At 42.5% G+C, this 19,654-nt stretch overlaps 1 protein-coding gene across 8 annotated transcripts in view; it reads right to left on the reverse strand.

Annotated features, from left to right (window-relative positions):
* Window positions 1-19,654, reverse strand: part of LOC109871121 (LIM domain only protein 7) — a 113,104-nt gene that overhangs the window by 81,509 nt on the left and 11,941 nt on the right. For 6 of the 8 annotated variants that reach the window (XM_031805676.1, XM_031805679.1, XM_031805675.1 and 3 more), the window contains exon 1: window positions 7,292-7,656. The exons of 1 other annotated variant lie outside the window; for it this stretch is intronic. The gene's annotated coding sequence lies outside the window, so the exon portion shown is untranslated. Of the gene's footprint in view, window positions 1-7,291; window positions 7,657-19,654 lie in introns of those variants that run through there. One more of the 8 variants, XM_031805672.1, reaches the window with a different exon arrangement.

Consider the following 19,654-nt stretch of genomic DNA (forward strand, 5'->3'; position numbering starts at 1 on the left):
GCCGTGGCCTATATAAATCAGGCAGACCGGCATCGAGGCATTCAGTGACTATTCGATTGAATGTAAGAATGGGCAAAACTAGAGACCTAGGAGAATGAGTGTGGTATGATCGTCTGGAACCAAGCGTGCTAGTTCCAATATCTCAGAAACAGTTGGCCTGCTGAGCTTTTCACGCACGACAGTGTCTCGGATTTACTATTCTGCTATTGCAGCAGAAGACCTGGTTCAACTCCTATCAGCTAAAAACAAGAAGAAGAGGCATCAGTGAGCACGTGATCACCAACACTCGACAATTGAGGAGTGAAAAAAACATTGCTTGATTCGACGAATCCCGGTTCCTGTTGCGTCCCGCTGATGGTAAAGTCAGAACACCATGAGTCAATGGCCCCATCCTGCCTGGTGTCAACAGTACAGGCACATTAGGTCCCTTGATACCAATTAAGCAATGTTTGAATGCCACACCTTGTAGAATCCATGCCCCAAAGAATTCAAGCTATATAATGGCGCTGGAGGAGATGGATACCGTTTAACGGTCTCCTAACCAATTGTACTATTGTTATTTGTTACTTATTTTGTAGATAATGTTTCTGCCACCATCTCTTATGACCAAAAAGAGCTCCTATATCAGGGCAGCGATTACTCACCTCGTAATGGAAGATTTTTTCTTTAACGAGTCGGACTCAAAGGATTTACTTCAAACACCCGACAAGGCCCAAATCCCCATGATTCCAATGATAAAGACACAGAGATATAGGGGACATAGGTCGGGGTGCCTTGTAAAGATCCTACGACGAGTGGGTAATCTGCCTCAACCATCAGTACTATTAGCTAACGTACAATCATTGGATAACAAAATAGAAAAACTACAATCACAAATATCCTATGGTAAGCTGTATACCATATTATTTACTAAAAGAGTTTATCTATATTCTTCTTAGCTATCTATTTACCACCACAAAACGATGCTGGCACTAGGACCGCACTTAATGAGCTGCATACGGCCATAAACAAACAGGAAAACGCTCATCCAGAGGTGGCGCTCCTAGTGGCCGGGGACTTTAATGCAGGGAAACTTAAATCCATTTTGCCTAATTTCTACCAGCATGTTAAATGTGCAACCAGGGGGGAAAAAAACCTCTAGACCACTTTTACTCCAGACGCATACCAAGATCTCCCTCGTCCTCTATTTGGCAAATCTGACCATAACTCTATCATTCGGATTCCTGCTTACAAGCAAAAACTAAAGCAGGAAGTTCCAGTGACTCAGTCAATAAAAAAGTGATCAGATGAAGCAGGTGCTAAGCTACAGGACTGTTTTGCTAGCACAGACTGGAATATGCTACAGGATTCTTCTGATGGCATTGAGGAGTACACCATATCAGTCACTGGCTTCATCAATAAGTGCATTGATGACGTTGTCCCCACAGTGACTGTACGTACATACCCCGACCAGAAGCCATGTATTACAAGCAACATCTGCACTGAGCTAAACGGGAAGCTAACCCGGAAGCTTATAAGAAATCCGGCTATGCCCTCCGACGAACCATCAAACAGGCAAAGCATCAATACAGGACTAAGATTTAATCGTACAACACCGGCTCCGACGCTCTTCAGATGTGGCAGGGCTTGCAAACTATTTCAGACTACAAAGGAAAGCACAGCCATGAGCTCCCAGTGCCACGAGCCTACGGGACCTGCTAAATTACTTCTATGCTTGCTTCGAGGCAAGCAACAGTGAAGCATGCATGCATGGGAGCATCAGCTACCGGACAAATGTGATCACGCTCTCCATAGCTGATGTGAGCAAGACCTTTAAACAGGTCAACATTCACAAGGCCACAGGGTCAGATGGATTACCAGGACGTGTACTCTGAGCATGCCCTGACCAACGGGCAAGTGTCTTCACTGACATTTTCGACCTGTCCCTGACCGAGTCTGTAACACCAACATGTTGTTTCAAGCAGACCACCATAGTCCCTGTGCCCAAGAACACTAAGGAAACCTGCCTAAATGACTACCAACCTGTAGCATTCACGTCTGTAGCCATGAATTGCTTTGAAAGCCTGGTCAACACTTCAATTTGCAAACCGCTACAACAGATGATGCAATCTATATTGCACACCACACTGCCCTTTCCCACCTGGACAAAAGGAACACCAATGTGAGGATGCTATTCATTGACTACAGCTTAGTGTTCAACACCATAGTGCCCTCAAAGCTCATCACTAAGCTAAGGACCCTGGGACGAAACACCTCCCTCTGCAACTGGATCCTGGACTTCCTGACAGGCCGCTCCCAGGTGGTAAGGGTACGTAACAAATCATCCACCATGCTGATCCTCAACACAGGGGTCCCTCAGGGGTGCGTTCTCAGTCCCCTCCTGTACTCCCTGTTCACTCATGACTGCATGGCCAGGCACGACTAATACCATCATTAAGTTTGCCGGACGACAACCGTGATAGGCCTGATCACCAACAAGGACGAGACAGCCTATAGGGATGAGGCCAGAGACCTGGCTGTGTGATGCCAGAACAACAATCTTTCCCTCAAAGTGATCAAGACTAAGGAGATGCTTGTGGACTACAGGAAAAGGAGGACCGAACACAACATTCTCATCGACAGGGCTGTAGTGGAGCAGGTTGAGAGCTTCAAGTTCCTTGGTGTCAATGTCACCAACAAACTATCCTGGTCCAAACATACCAAGACAGTCATGAAGAGGCAACGCCTATTCCCCCGCAGGAGAATGAAAAGATTTGGCATGGGTCCTCAGATCCTCAAAAAGTTCTACAGTTCTACAGACTGGTTGCATCACTGCCTGGTATGGCAACTGCTCAGCATCTGACCGCAAGGCGCTACAGAGGGTAGTGCTTAAGGTCCCAATGCAGAGTGCCAATGCATCACACCTAAAAGTGAGAAAATAACTACTGTTCAGCTGAAAAACTAATGAAAATAAAGTTGTGTGTGTCATAAGGGTTAATCTTATAAGCAATCGTAAGTGCATTATAAATGGTTTATAACTGGAGGTAAATATTGTCTCATTATTTGGTTAACACAACCAGTTATTGCACTATTATGACCAATGCAATAACAGTATATTAATGGATTTATAAATTATTAAATAATCATTAATATCATTATAACCCCTTTACAAATGCAGCCTTATTGTAAATTGTTACCCATATGGTAAACAATCCCTTGAAAATGGCATGTAGTTGTCAATGATTTTAGCAGAGCTGAGGTTCTCTTTGCCCCCCAGCAGCCAAATCGAACATATTGTGGCGTTTTATTGAAAACAATATATTCCGACTGTGGCTGCGGTTGTGTGAAATATGTTAGAGGAGCATACTTCCTGTAGAATCTGTCCATTCATTACCCTCTCCTGCCTTATCTGTATCTCATATTCTGTCTGTGCCGACCGCGTTGCTAGGGTCCGGAGGGTGTGGTCTGGTTAGTTACCAACAGACAGAGTTGGCTTTGTTTGGTGTGTGTGTGTTACTGCGCGCGTGCAAACCTTTGACAGCGCCCTCAGAAGGACGGTTGACAGTCATTGTGAATCCTGGGAGAAATTAACCTGCTGCTTGCGCGACCTTATCTAAGGAGTGGCTAATTTAAAGCTGCATCATTAGACAATGCTGAATGACGCACTAAAGCACACAGAGAGAGGGAGAGAGAGAGAGAGAGAGAAAGAGAGAGAGATTCACTGGCATGTCAGGTCAGGTTCACTTCACAGTGGTTTCATGTTTTAAGACATTACTGGAACACACCTTTGTCTAATGAATCACTTCGTAAAAAAAGGTACACTGTATAATACACTTCACCCATGAGAGTCAATAGATTACATCAGTAGTGTGGCACACCTCCTACACAGTGTATTTATCATGAAAATCCCATTCGTCACAGAAACACGACATGACCAAAACTCTGCTCTGCTCGAACATCGCCTTCCAAAATCATGGGCATTAATATGGAGTTGGTCCCCCCTTTTGCTGCTATAACAGCCTCCACTTTTCTGGGAAGGCTTTCCACTAGATGTTGTAACATTGCTGCAGGGACTTGCTTCCATTCAGCCACAAGAGCATTAGTGAGGTCAGGCACTGATGTTGGGCGACTAGGCCTGGCTCACAGTCGGCGTTCCAATTCATCCCAAAAGGTGTTTGATGGGGTTGAGGTCAGGGCTCTGTGCAGGCCAGTCAAATTCTTCCACACCGATCTCGACAAACCATTTCTGTATGGACTTCGCTTTGTGAACAGGGGCAGTTCCATCCCGAAACCTGGAAAGGGCCTTCCAAGCTGTTGCCACAAAGTTGGAAGCACAGAATAATCTAGAATGTCATTGCACGCTTTAAAGTTAAGTTTTCCCCTTCACTGGAACTAAGGGGCCTTGCCCGAACCATGAAAAACAGCCCCAGACCAGTCCTACACGCTCCTAGCAACGTTGTTGCTCCTACACGTTTCCACAATAACATTACTTACAGTTGACCGGGGCAGCTCTCAGAAATTTGACGAACTGACTTGTTGGAAAGGTTGCATCTTATAAGGGTTCATTAAGGTCATTCTACTGCCAATGTGTGGCTATGGAGATTGCATGGCTGTGTGCTCAATTTTATACACCTGTCAACTACGGGTGTGCCTGAAATAGCAGAATCTACTCATTTGAAGGGGTGTCCACATACACTATATATACAAAAGTATGTGTTGGTGTTTCTCCATGCTATGTCCGCTGCCATGGTGAATGTGTTTAAGCAGACGGTCTCTACCTCCCGCCACCTCCCTGAGACACACCTGTGTGAAAACTGAACAGGTTGTTCGACATACCGCATGCACCTCTGCCCAGTGAGAAGATGAGGAGGAGAACAACACAGAAACTGTAAACACACCTTTTTTTTTTGTATTTTCTATTACCTATATAATTATTAACACTGCATTGTTAGGAGAGCTCTTAATAAATGATTTCACTGTATTGTTTTACACAAATGTTTTGCATGTCAGCAATCAAGCTTTCAAAATATATAACTTTCAAAATTCATAAACTTCATAAGATGGAAAATGCATCATACCGGCTGTATTTTGAAAGTTATATATTTTGAAAACTTGATTGCTGACATGCAAAACATTTTGGAACTTTATCAAATGGACTAATATGTCAACAATGGACTAATGACACAAATACCAAAAGATAGTTTTGGGGGGGAATTTCCCTTTAAGGCAGTGCAAGGCAGAACTGAGTCAGACTTGTCACATAATCTCTCTCTTTACAGAGACATATCTCATTCACTGTCAGCGCTGAGATAGATAGATCGATCGATAGATAGATGATAGAAAGAGTTTAAGTGGGAAGTTTGGCTTTTAATCAATGACACCTTTGTTTTATGTGCAATTATGCAGACGGAAAAAGTTAAAGATGCTATACCTTTGTGTATGTATGTACAGTTGAAGTCAGAAGTTTACATACATTTAGCTTGGAGTCATTAAAACACGTTTTTCAACCATTCCACAAGTGTATGGTTAACAAACTAGTTTTGGCAAGTTGGTTAGGACATCTACTTTGTGCATGACACAAGTCATTTTTCCAACAATTGTTTACAGACAGACTATTTCACTTATAATTTACAGTATCACAATTCCAGTGGGTCAGAAGTTTACATACACTAAGTTGACTGTGCCTTTAAACAGCTTGGAAAATTCCAGAAAATGATGTCATGGCTTTAGAAGCTTCTGATAGGCAATTGTCGTCATTTGAGCCAATTGGAGGTGTAGCTGTGGATGTATTTCTAGGCCTACTGTCAAACTCAGTGCCTCGTTCCTTGACATCATGGGAAAATCAAAAGAAATCAGCCAAGACCTCAGAAAAAAAAATGTAGACCCCCACAAGTCTGGTTCATCCTTGGGAGCAATTTCCAAACACCTGAATGTGCCACGTTCATCTGTACAAGCAATAGTACGCAAGTATAAACACCATGGTACCACGTAGCCATCATACCGCTCAGGAAGCAGACGCGTTGTGTCTCCTAGAGATGAACCTAATTTGCTGCGAAAAGTGCAAATCAATCTCAGGACTTGTGAAGATGCTGGAGGAAACAGGTACAAAAGTATCTATATCCTCAGTAAAATGAGTCCTATATCGACATAACCTGAAAGGCCGCTTAGCAAGGAAGAAGCCACTGCTCCAAAACCACCATAAAAAAGACAGACTACAGTTTGCAACTGCACGTGGGGACAAAGATCGTACTTTTTGGAGAAATGTCCACTGGTCTCATGAAGTAAAAATAGAACTGTTTGGCCAGAAGGACCATTATTATTTTTGGAGGAAAAAGGGGCATGCTTGCATGCCGAAGAACACCATCCCAACCTTGAAGCACGGGGGTGGCAGCATCATGTTGTGGGGGTGCTATGCTGCAGGAGGGACTGGTGCACTTCACAAAATAGATGGCATCATGAGGTAGGAAAATCATGTGGATATATTGAAGCAACATCTCAAGACATCAGTTAAAGCTTGGTCGCAAATGGGTCTTCCAAATGGACAATGACCACAAGCATACTTCCAAAGTTGTGGCAAAATGGCTTAAGGACAACAAAGTCAAGGTATTGGAGTGGCCATCACAAAGCCCTGACCTCAATCCTATAGAAAATGTGTGGACAGAGCTGAAAAGCGTGTGCGAGCAAGGAGGCCTACAAACCTGACTCAGTTACACCAGCTCTGTCAAGAGGAATGGGACAAAATTCACCCAACTTATTGTGGGAATGTTGTGGAAGGCTACCTGAAACGTTTGACTCAAGTTAAACAATTTAAAGGCAATGCTACCAAATACTAATTGAGTGTATGTAAACTTCTGACCCACTGGGAATGTGATGAAAGAAATCAAATCAAATAAATCATTCTCTCTACTATTATTCTGACATTTCACGTTCTTAAAATAAAGTGGTGATCCTAACTGACCTAAGACAGGGAATTTTTACTAGGATTAAATGTCAGGAATTGTGAAAAACTGAGTTTAAATGTATTTGGCTAAGGTGATGTAAACTTCCAACTTCAACTGTAGATACATACACGTTCACCCCAGTCACGCACGCACGCACACACACATACACTTGCCCAAGGAAGTATCTATCTAAAGTCTGTTAGGAGAAAGGCAAATCTCTGTTCAAAGTTAGTCTCATAACGATCCAGTCACAGATCAGTCATAGACAGCAAAATAAAAATTTAAATAGTCAATAGACAAAAAATGTATTATTATATTGTCATCGGTATGTAAATATGTGTAATCTGTGTATCATATGTAGCAGCACTTACTTGACATTGACTCTAGTGGATGTGTCTTGGAGGTCTCCTGAGCGAAATAGCTGTGCCTCTATTAGTCTGAGGAAGACTATAAACATTGTCCTGTAGAGAGACAGACAGTCAGGACTGAGAGACTGATAGGTAGAGAGGTGTGTCCACCTTCAGTCACCGTCAATAATCACTCAGGAATTCTCTGGCAGATGTGACACGCAACAGTTGGACACTTCACTGCTGCATCCAAAGTTCATACCACCGGGAAGAACTGAGAAATGGGCAGGTAGGAGCGTGTGTGCGTAGCAAATAGTGTGAGACAATGCAGAACACAGGTCGGCGGGGCTAGGCAGCAGCGAATTAACAGCTCCAAAACTACCTGTGGGAGTGTGTGGGCCGGTCAAAGGGGCAGGCCTTTTGGAACTAAGAAGAATGACATCAGAGCTACATACTAGTCCCACCCCCCACCAGCCCCAGTCATGCAAAGCAGAGCTGCCACCTAGTGAGTGTAGTCTACAACCTGTAACACACTTTCTCTCACACGTCTCTCCCTCTCCTCACATGCTGTAGAATACCTGTGGAATCTCAGGGGTGGATGATTCTTTTGAAAACATGCTGTTGCCATGTAACAAGAGGTCAGGTGACTGAAACTAACAGCCAAATATTCCCTGAGACTGACTATTAGGGAGTGGAGAAAATATTATATTACTGGATTCAAATAAAAAGAAACTCTTCGATTTGGAATTAACAACAATACAGCTCTGCGTAGATTCAGATAACCCTAACCCCTAACCCTAACCCCTAACCCTAACCCCTAACCCTAACCCTAACCCCTAACCCCTAACCCTAACCCCTAACCCTAACCCCTAACCCTAACCCCTAACCATAACCCCTAACCATAACCCCCCAACCCGAACCCCCACTAAGCCTAACCATAACCCCTAACCCTAACCCCTAACCCCTAACCCTAACCCTAACCCCTAACCCGAACCCCCACTAAGCCTAACCCCTAACCCCTAACCATAACCCCTAACCCTAACCCCTAACCATAACCCCTAACCCTAACCCCTAACCATAACCCCTAACCATAACCCCGAACCCTAACCCCCCCTAACCCGAACCCCCACTAAGCCTAACCATAACCCTAACCCCCCTAACCATAACCCCTAACCATAACCCCTAACCCGAACCCCTAACCCTAATCCCAACCCCTAACCCTAACCCCTAACCCTAACCCCTAACCATAACCCCTAACCATAACCCCTAACCATAACCCCTAACCATAACCCCCCTAACCCTAACCCCTAACCATAACCCCCCTAACCCTAACCCCTAACCCCCACTAACCCCTAACCCCCACTAACCCCTAACCCTAACCCTAACCATAACCCCCACTAACCCTAACCCCTAACCCCCACTAACCCCTAACCCCTAACCCTAACCCCTAACCCTAACCCCCCTAACCCCCACTAACCCCTAACCCCCACTAACCCCTAACCCTAACCCCTAACCATAACCCCCACTAACCCTAACCCCTAACCCCCACTAACCCCTAACCCTAACCCCTAACCCCTAACCATAACCCCCCTAACCCCCACTAACCCCTAACCCCCACTAACCCCTAACCATAACCCCTAACCATAACCCCTAACCATAACCCCTAACCCTAACCCGAACCCCCCCTAACCCTAACCCCACTAACCCCCACTAACCCCTAACCCTAACCCCCCCTAACCCCAACCCTCCCTATCCCTAACCCCCACTAACCCTAACCCCTAACCCTAACCCTCCCTAACCCTAATCCCCACTAACCCTAAACCTAATCCCCACTAACCCTAAACATAACCCCCACTAACCCTAACCCCCACTAACCCCCACTAAACCTAACCCCCCTAACCCTAACCCCCACTAACCCTAACGCTAACACTAACCCTAGCATCTGAGTTCTGTATTGCAGTACTATTTGGTTTTGAACAGTCATACGATACCTGATATAGAAAAGTACAATCTTAAGTGAGTACATGGGGAGCTCTCTCTTCGCAGGTGTTCTGGTCAAAACCACTGATACAGGTCAGGTCACCCTGTGGTGCTGTGGATAACATGTAATTATGTCTCCAGACAAACCTAAAAGATCCTAAAGGTCCTATTTATAGAATTACTACAGCTCAAAATCACCCCAAAGGACAACCCAAAGGACACTTAACATTGATTTAGATGTTTAAACCCATACGGAAGCCTAATATATTCACATATTTAAAATACAAATGTAATAGAGTGCATTCAGAAAGTATTCAGACACCTTGACTTTCTCTACATTTTGTTACCTTACAGCCTAATTAAATACAGTCAAAAATGTATAAAATTATTTATTTTTATATTACAAATAAACAATACCTTATTTATATAAGTATTCAGACCCTTTGCTATGATACTCGAAATTGAGCTCAGGTGCATCCTGTTTCCATTGAGAATCATTGGAGATGTTTCTACAACTTGGGGAAAGATGAACGGAGCAAAGTACAAAGATATCCTTGATGAAACCCTGCTCCAGAGCGCTGAGCTGAGAGCGCTCAGGACCTGGGGGCGAATGTTCAGCTTCCAACAGGAGGTGTATCTTCGGGACAAGTCTCTGAATGTCCTTGAGTGGCCCAGCCAGAGCCTGGACTTAAACCGATCGAACATCTCTGGAGAGAACTGAAAATATCTGTGCTCCAAAGCTCCTGGCCAACCTGACAGAGCTTGAGAGGATTTGCAGAGAAGAATGGGAGAACCTCCCCAAATACAGGCTGCAGCGTAACAAAATGTGAAAAAAGTCAAGGCATCTGAATACTTTCCACTGCATGTAAATTCAACGTATCAGAACACTCCAAGTATTTTCCCACTCACTTGCTCTTCAAGAACCTTTGGTAGTTCATTACAGTATACCTCTCAAGATAAAACTCAATCACTCTTGAGAAGAGACATCCAATACTCTTAGCAATTTGTCGAGTGGAGATGGTTATTTGGAGAAAACGGGAGTATACCAACTATCGTCCAATCTCTATACTCTTTTTTTAGAGAAAACATTTTATTAATGACTTGTAGAGAGCATATACTTAAGCCTAACTATTTCTGGAGAACAGACATACATTTCATTATTTGTAAAAAAAAATGTTTTTAAAAAAACAGAGGCTCCCCAGCAAGGTTAAAGGTTATTATAGTTGTGTTTTATATTCGTTTTAATTTATTTTAGTTAAAATTATTTTTTTTCAGTTTAGTTTTCAGATCCACTTTACTCGTTATTTAGTTTAAGTTTTGTAAAACATTTTCTATTTAGTTTTTTTACATTATTTTGTTTAAGTTTCAGTGTTCAGGATAGAAAGTAGCATGGAAGGCTAGGAGCCATTTACTTGTAGAGTTTTTGTGCCACTGTGGGGCAGTAATACATAAGTGAAGTCATAGGCTAATTTAGGGTTAAAGGTATACTCAGCGAGATGACATAGATGCACAAAGTAAACAGTAGAAATGGGTCAATTTTCGCAATAACCAGGAGCGTTGAAGCGCGAGGCTAAACTTAGCTATTTTGGTCCTGTACCTACCACGTTGTAGCAGCTTGAAGCACACCGGTGCACATGTGCAGATACTCTGTGTGACCGTGTGAGAGCAAAGTCTTGCATCTTGCTCATATCAATAGTCGCTTTCAAATTGATCACTTTTGTCAAGTTGGTGACCTAATGTGTTGTATTCTGGGGATAATTGTCAGACTTGCACGAACTTCACAAAATTCATGTGATCAAAGGTCATGAAGTTGACTGCAAGTATCTGCAGATGCTCTTCACCAACTTCATCCTGCAGCCATCCCCTGCATTGTAGAAGGCACTATTGTAGGGTGTTTTTGTTTGGCCCATGCGAACGTGACCAAAGACACGGCTGAAACAGGAACCAATTTGTACAGTGACTATTTACAAATAAAAGTGTGGCGGGTAGCCTAGTGTTTAGAGCGTTGGACTTGTAACCAAAAGGTTGTAAGATCGAATACCCAAGCTGACAAGTTAAAAATCTGTCATTCTGCCCCTGAACAAGGCAGTTAACTCACGGTTCCTAGGCCGTCATTGAAAATGAATTTGTTCTTAACTTAACCTTCAATAAAACGTTTTAAAAAATGATAAAAAAATATTTGAAGCTCTATCACTAATTGGTTGTACAATGTACACATTATGATTCCATTTTGTAAGTGTGTGACACATGTTTATATCGACATAGTGTCCGACTTTCGCCTGTCGCTGATGCACCTTCCGACTTCAAACGACTGTAGACAAAAGTTGTGGAGTGCATTAGCCTTACCACTCAAACACACCCAATATCTGCGGTGCTGCTCCTGGCAATATCATCTTGCTGAGTCTACCTTTAAAAATTAGAAAGTACATCTCAATGTGACCTGCCAGATTCAGAAGCTTGACAACACCATTAGAAAAAAAACTTGAACCCCATTTGATCCCCCCCCCCCCCCCCCTCCCCAACTAAAAACGAAACATAATTCATGATAGTTTCCGTTTTATTGTTGTTTGTTTTGGAGTCAGAGTTAGATTCAGTATACTTTCGTTTTCAAACAGATTTGTTAATTATTCATCTGAGAGACCAGGATGTAATCAATTGCAGATAGTGGATAACCGATTTCGATTTGAACAGCAGCATGTCCCGGATTGACAGAGTTGACAACACTTGATGTAGAAATGGTCACTCCGGTTATGTGAACACGCCACGGAACTGGCCAGGACGTCCGATCTCCTTATGTATTCAAATAGTTTTTAGAAGTTAGAAGAGTCGGGAGAAGGGAATGTAGAGAGGGGAACAGAGAAGGGCACAGACAGCCGGCGGAGCAGAAGCTGTAACCCTCATCGCCATGGGGGGGCATGTGTGGCCCTGAATCGAGAGCGTTAGCACTCAACCAGACTCTGGCGGGACTGACTGTTTCTAAATCAAGTGTCAACTCCCTCCCTTTGATTTTGCAGAGAGCCACTTCAATTGACAGGAATACTCATAATAAACAATGCTAAAAGATACAAGTGTTATGCATGGCACTTTAGATCCACTTCTCCTTAATGCAACCGCTGTGTCAGATTTCCAAAAAACTTTACGAAAAAAGCACACCATAATCTGAGTACAGCACTCAGACAACAAAACAAGCCATACAGATATCAGCCATGTTGTGGAGTCAACAAAGTCAGAAATAGCATTATAAATATTCACTTACCTTTGATGATCTTCATCAGAATGCACTCCCAGCAATCCCAGTTCCACAATAAATTTTTGTTTTGTTTGATAAAGTCCATAATTTATGTCCAAATAGCTCCTTTTTGTTTGCGCGTTTAGCCCAGTAATCCACATTCATGACGCGCGATCCCTAGGACCAGACGAAAAGTCAAAATGTTCCATTACAGTCGGTAGAAACATGTCAAACGATGTATAAAATCAATCTTTAGGTTATTTTTAACTTAAATCTTCAATAATGTTCCAACCGGAGAATTCCTTTGTCTTCAGAATTGCAATGGAACGCAAGCTAACTCAAGATTTGGCCAAGATTTGAAAAACTAAAAACCTCAGATTTCCCACTTCCTGGTTGGATTTTTTTCTCTGGTTTTTGCCTGCCATATGAGTTCTGTTATACACACAGACATCATTCAAACGGTTTTAGAAACTTCAGAGTGTTTCTATCGAAATCCACAAATGTTATGCATATTCTAGCTTTTATGGCTGAGTAGCAGGCAGTTTAATTTGGGCACGCTTTTCATCCAAAATTCCCAATGCTGCCCCCTACCCTAGAGAGGTTGAAGTTTAACTAAGTCATTGGCCCACCCCTGTGAACACAGACATGATCTGGCGTCATGGAACAGCCCTTTTCTACTGTTACGAATAAAAAACCCTCCTGAGGAAATCCTCTTCAGACCACAAAAACCTCAGTTTGTGCTAAGGTTTCAATGGTTGTTGAATACCTAACCATACCACGTGGAGCAATGGCTACAAGAGTAGAAATGGTTCAACTCTGAGACTATGATCCCGATAGAAGAGAAAATCTAAGATACTAATTACTTTGTCCACCAAGCCATCATATTGGCTTAGCCCACTAGGGAACCTCCCCTATCATTTCCTTGTAACCATATCTACTGTGTGTTTATGCATTTCTGTGATTATTTAGTTAGTTGGAAATAAATGATTAAGACAATTGGTGTATAGATTCATAGTAAAGGCTGGGTTCATGCAGATAACCAACAATTTACGACATTTGGAATGTGACTAACGTGAGGTAAAGAATAATTCATTAATTAGAAGACTATTCGGAAAATCATAACTTTGTAATCTGAAGATTTTCCTTGGTGCCCTGACTTCCTAGTTAATTACAGTTACACAACGTTATCACGTAATGATAATTACAGAGAATTGATTTGATAAAATAACAGTCTTCACTTGAATGATGCGAAAGACAACATTAGATAGATGCAAAAATTTCAGCCTGTGGTGCCTGGCCTTAAAAAGCATTATCTAGGAATTTCAACAAGTCCAGGCGACCACAGGGTTACACTGATAACTCTTTGGTATAGTGTCGCCATAATATTTGAATTGAGGAAGTGTGATCATATCATTAGAATATTTTAAACAGTGCACCTTCACTTTAAATGCATTTTAAGCATATGGATGAGAAAGTTAACTTTACCATTTCCAAACATTTAGGTCAGTTTTATGCTGCTTTGAAAGGGGTTGCATTAGGGTTGCATTAAATAGGAACAATATGTTTTACTCATGCATTTGGCAATATTCAATTCATACACAAAAACAAGAGCATTCACTGTGAAAATTGATACATGTAGGCCATTCATACACATATCATCTTATGCGCAGCACTTCGTTCAATTTATCGAATCAGTTGTTTTCTTGCTCAAACCGCGAAGAACACCAGTCAAACTCAGACATTTCTCTGAAAACACAGGGATGCCGATTCACACGGGACTAGTATTATCAGAGGACCTTGGAGCTCACCAAACAGTAAGTTACTCTGGCTGGAATTGTTACTCTCCTACCATGTAAAAATTACTGACATGGCAGATTTGGACAGGACAAAAATGACAGATGTGGTGTTGTGCCCGTGCACACAATTACATTACCAGACCTCCCCAGTAAAACGTATCCCGTCCGAATAGGGTTTAAGAGTCAGAGACATTGATCTGTGGATGGTAAATGTTGAGTAACACCTCCACCGATATTTATCCCCCTATTACCTCAGCAGGTGTCTGTTTTAATGGGTAATGGGCACCAAACAACCTGGCTCTGGTGGAGTGAGGTAGGTTGCATGTTACGGCATAGTTCTGGGGGAGTACACTGGTTGGTAAGTACCGTGTAGTTACTGTTGACTATTTACACCCATAGCGCTCTAGTATGGGTGCCAGACTGGATGCCGGTCTGTTTCTGCTTCAGCCGACATGCATGTTCGTTCTAATGCCAAACTATTTGTTTGGAGTAGTTCCCGGTAGTTCCCAGGTACCCACCGGCGTAGTATTCATTAGGGCACTATGGTCTTAAAAAGCTTGCTACAGAAAATTTGTGTTTATTATTGATGAGTCCAGGTAGTCTGTCCCCGTTTCAATACATTTTTATCCCCTTGTTTAGAGCTTAATGAACATGACCCAGGCTAAAAATCAGCCTCTCCTCAAGTCCTCCTCAGAGCAGATGGACACAATTAGACCCACAACGAACCCCCTTGGCTGCTGTTTGGATGATGAACCTGAGTATAAAAAGCAGTGTTTGGTAAGCTTTTAAAAAGTTTGTATCCCAGTAGAGGTGTGACCGTTTAAACAACATTGGGATTGTTAACATTTAGAAAAAAATCCTTAACCTAAACCCCCCACACAAAAAATATCTAAAAATCACACTGCAGTTATTACAAAGTTACCACTAACAGGAACCCGATCATCATCATAAAGGGACAACATAAATAAACAATTACCTAACGCAACAATGCTGGAATGTTTTTAGGAGGAGATGTGAATCTGTCAAATGATTTGGCATGGATATAAAGCGCTCATCGTCATTAACAGTTGGAAAAATGTCAGTGTGAGACAGCAGTGAAGTCCTGTATGGCAATACTTTGAGAAGTTAAATGAGAAGGTGGTGAAATGCAAAGTTTGAGGTGGAATTGAGCTACAGTGGCAGAACAGGTGGTTAACCATCTGAAAGGGAGGCACCGTGAGCCCCAACCCGTTACTGGCAGCAGTATGATAATGGACGTAGTGAGAAAAGCACTGTGCTGATTACAGAAACGATTGCAATTGATATGCAGACATTGTCACTGGTAGAGGATGTCAGCGTCACTGCCCTGATGGCATATCTAGAACCACACTACTAGATAACATGTCGAAAACCGTGATGGCCCGGAGATGGCCTGGAGAAATTGTACAATGATTGCGCTGCATGTACAAAGCGCAAGCTCTCAAACACCATACGTAGCATAAACAACAGATTGTTGGATGTCGATGAACACACTTGTATATCACTGCAATGAGCCATCACATTGATAAGAACAGGGACATGAAGTCCCATGTACTGATAACCGAGAATATGGAGTAGAGGCACACACCAGAGAACCTAAAACAACATTAACTACCATGGTTGTCGAGTGGGTGGGGGTCAGCAGTAAGTGCCGTCTGGTAGCCAGGACTGTGGCAGATTGAACTGCATTGCCCCCTAGTCGTCATAAGCAGGACCATTATCTGAATTGTGAATTATTTGTAAACAGATTTTTTTATTTTTTTTACAATTGTCACATCACTAGTTCCCAGACTTTTAAAAACATTTCCTGTGAGCCAAGAAGTAAACATAAAATAAAATGTTTATTGGTTGCGTACACAATTTTGCAGGTGGAGTGAAATGCTTATGTTTATAGCTCCAACAATGCAGCAATATCTAGCAATACAAAAACACACTTTATCCAAAAGTTTTTAAAAAATAACAAGAAATGAAAGACAAATGTATCAGAATGAGCAATGTCAGAGTCCAGAATATAAATAACTATATTTATGTGAATGGTGTGTATAGACAGAATGGACAGTATATGAATAAAAAAGGGGTGTAGCTACATATGATGAGCCATGACTATAATAAAGTATATGCATACAGTACCAGTCAAACGTTTGGACTACTCATTCCAGTTTTTTTGTGTTATTTTTACTATTTTCTACATTACAGAATAATACTGTCTGCCATCTACCCGGTACAGTTGAAACTGGGATTCATCCGCGAAAGAGCACACTTCTCCAGCAAGCCAGTGGCCATCAAAGGTGAGCATTTGCCCACTGAAGTCAGTTATGTCACCGAACTGTAGTCAGGTTAAGACCCTGGTGAGGACGACAAGCACGCAGATGAGCTTCCCTTTAAATTCTCTGGTGGACATTCCTGCAGTCAGCAGGCCAACTGAAAACTCCCTCAACTTGAGACATCTGTGGCATTCTGTTGTGTGACAAAACTGCACATTTGAATGGCTTTTTATTGTGTAATGATCATGCTGTTTAATGATAAGACACACCTGTCAGGTGGATGGATTATCTTGGCAAAGGAGAAATGCTCACTAACACGGATGTAAACAAATGTGTGCCAACATTTCTGGAGAAATAAGATTTTTGTGAGTATGGAACATTTCTGGGATCTTAAATTTCAGCTCATGAAACATGAAACACTTAACACGTTGAATTTATATTTTTGTTCAGTGTAGTTGATTCCCTACTAAGTTCAATACATTTTTGAATATTGTTGAATTTAGTTTTAATGTCTGGATTCCGTGATTCCGTCCGCGTTTTCTACAGATTTTATAGGACCCTACACTCCGCCAGGGCTCTCACCTCCTCCCGGTAGGCTGTCTTGTCGCTGTTGTTAATCAGGCTCAACACTGTTGTGTCGTTAGCAAAATTGGCTGAGTTCGAGACGTGTATGGCCACACAGTCATGAGTTTACACCGAGTACATACATTCTGTATGCTGACTACGTCATTTCCGGTCACAACTTGCAGACTTGTTTTCGAGTTGCTGTGCATTTTGTTGCCAACCTATTTTGCTACCTGACAACTTTACGGTTTTTACTTTTAATTACCGTTATATATATATATATATATATATATATTTATTTTTTTTATTTTTTTTCTCAACTTTTTCACTCCGGACGCTTTATCTGGACACGATTCGTCAGGACCTCCAACAGCCGAAGCTAAGTAGTAACATTAACATGATGCCTTCTAATTGCAGTCGCTGTACTCGCCTTACGGCGAGGATAGCTGTGCTGCAAGCCCAGCTTCAGACGCAATCGTTAGGCAAGGGTAATTTCAGTGTAGGAAAGGATGAAACAGCGTATATATATATATATTTTTTTTATATATATATATATATATATATGTGCCACCAGTAAGTACAGATAGTAGTATAAATCCCCTGGCACAGTCCCCGCAGCCGGACAACTTTCTCACGGTTTCTGGAAGGAAATGCTGTAGGAACGCTCAACCGGTGTCGCTCATTCAGCCGACAGAAACTTTCAACCGGTTTTCCCCATTAAGCAGCGAGTCGGAGTCAGAGGCCGAGTCTTCTCTGGTCTCTACTCCTCTTGTTACGGGGTCTGAGACGCCGAAGCTTCCCACCATTAGCTCTGACAAATTGAAAACTCTAGTCATTGGCGACTCCATTACCCGCAGTATTAGACTTAAAACGAATCATCCAGAGATCATACACTGTTTACCGGGGGGCAGGGCTACCGACGTTAAGGCTAATCTGAAGATGGTGCTGGCTAAAGCTAAAACTGGCGAGTGTAGAGAGTATAGAGATATTGTTATCCACGTCGGCACCAACAATGTTAGGATGAAACAGTCAGAGATCACCAAGCGCAACATAGCTTCTGCGTGTAAATCAGCTAGAAAGATGTGTCGGCATCGAGTAATTGTCTCTGGCCCCCTCCCAGTTAGGGGGAGTGATGAGCTCTACAGCAGAGTCTCACAACTCAATCGCTGGTTGAAAACTGTTTTCTGCCCCTCCCAAAAGATAGAATTTGTAGATAATTGGCCCTCTTTCTGGGACTCACCCACAAACAGGACCAAGCCTGACTTGCTGAGGAGTGACGGACTCCATCCTAGCTGGAGGGGTGCTCTCATCTTATCTACCAACATAGATAGGGCTCTAACTCCTCTAGCTCCACAATGAAATAGGGTGCAGGCCAGGCAGCAGGCTGTTAGCCAGCCTGCCAGCATAGCAGAGTCTGCCACTAGCATAGTCAGTGTAGTCAGCTCAGCTATCACCATTGAGACCGTGTCTGTGCCTCGACCTGGGTTGGGCAAAACTAAACATGGCGGTGTTCGCCTTAGCAATCTCACTAGGATAAAAACCACCTCCATTCCTGTCAGTATTGAAAGAGATCATGATACCTCACATCTCAAAATAGGGCTACTTAATGTTAGATCCCTTACTTCAAAGGCAATTATAGTCAATTAACTAATCACTGATCATAATCTTGATGTGATTGGCCTGACTGAAACATGGCTTAAGCCTGATGAATTTACTGTGTTAAATGAGGCCTCACCTCCTGGCTACACTAGTGACCATATCCCCCGTGCATCCCGCAAAGGCGGAGGTGTTGCTAACATTTACGATAGCAAATTAAAATTTACAAAAAAAATATGAAGTTTTCGTCTTTTGAGCTTCTAGTCATGAAATCTATGCAGCCTACTCAATCACTTTTTATAGCTACTGTTTACAGGCCTCCTGGGCCATATACAGCGTTCCTCACTGAATTCCCTGAATTCCTATCAGACCTTGTAGTCATAGCAGATAATATTCTAATCTTTGGTGACTTTAATATTCACATGGAAAAGTCCACAGACCCACTCCAAAAGGCTTTCGGAGCCATCATCGACTCAGTGGGTTTTGTCCGTCATGTCTTTGAACCCACTCACTGTCACAGTCATACGCTGGACCTAGTTTTGTCCCATGGAATAAATGGTGTGGATCTTAATGTTTTTCCTCATAATCCTGGACTATCGGACCACCATTTTATTACGTTTGCAAATTGCAACAAATAATCTGCTCAGACCCCAACCAAGGAACATCAAAAGTCGAGCTATAAATTCACAGACTACACAAAGATTCCTTGATGTCCTTCCAGATTCCCTCTGTCTACCCAAGGACGCCAGAGGACAAAAATCAGTTAACCACCTAACTGAGGAACTCAATTTAACCTTGCGCAATACCCTAGATGCAGTTGCACCCCTAAAAACTAAAAACATTTCTCATAAGAAACTAGCTCCCTGGTACACAGAAAATACCCGAGCTCTGAAGCAAGCTTCCAGAAAATTGGAACGGAAATGGCGCCACACCAAACTGG

This window comes from Oncorhynchus kisutch, linkage group LG26 (assembly GCF_002021735.2).
Source record: "Oncorhynchus kisutch isolate 150728-3 linkage group LG26, Okis_V2, whole genome shotgun sequence".
NCBI lineage: Eukaryota > Metazoa > Chordata > Actinopteri > Salmoniformes > Salmonidae > Oncorhynchus > Oncorhynchus kisutch.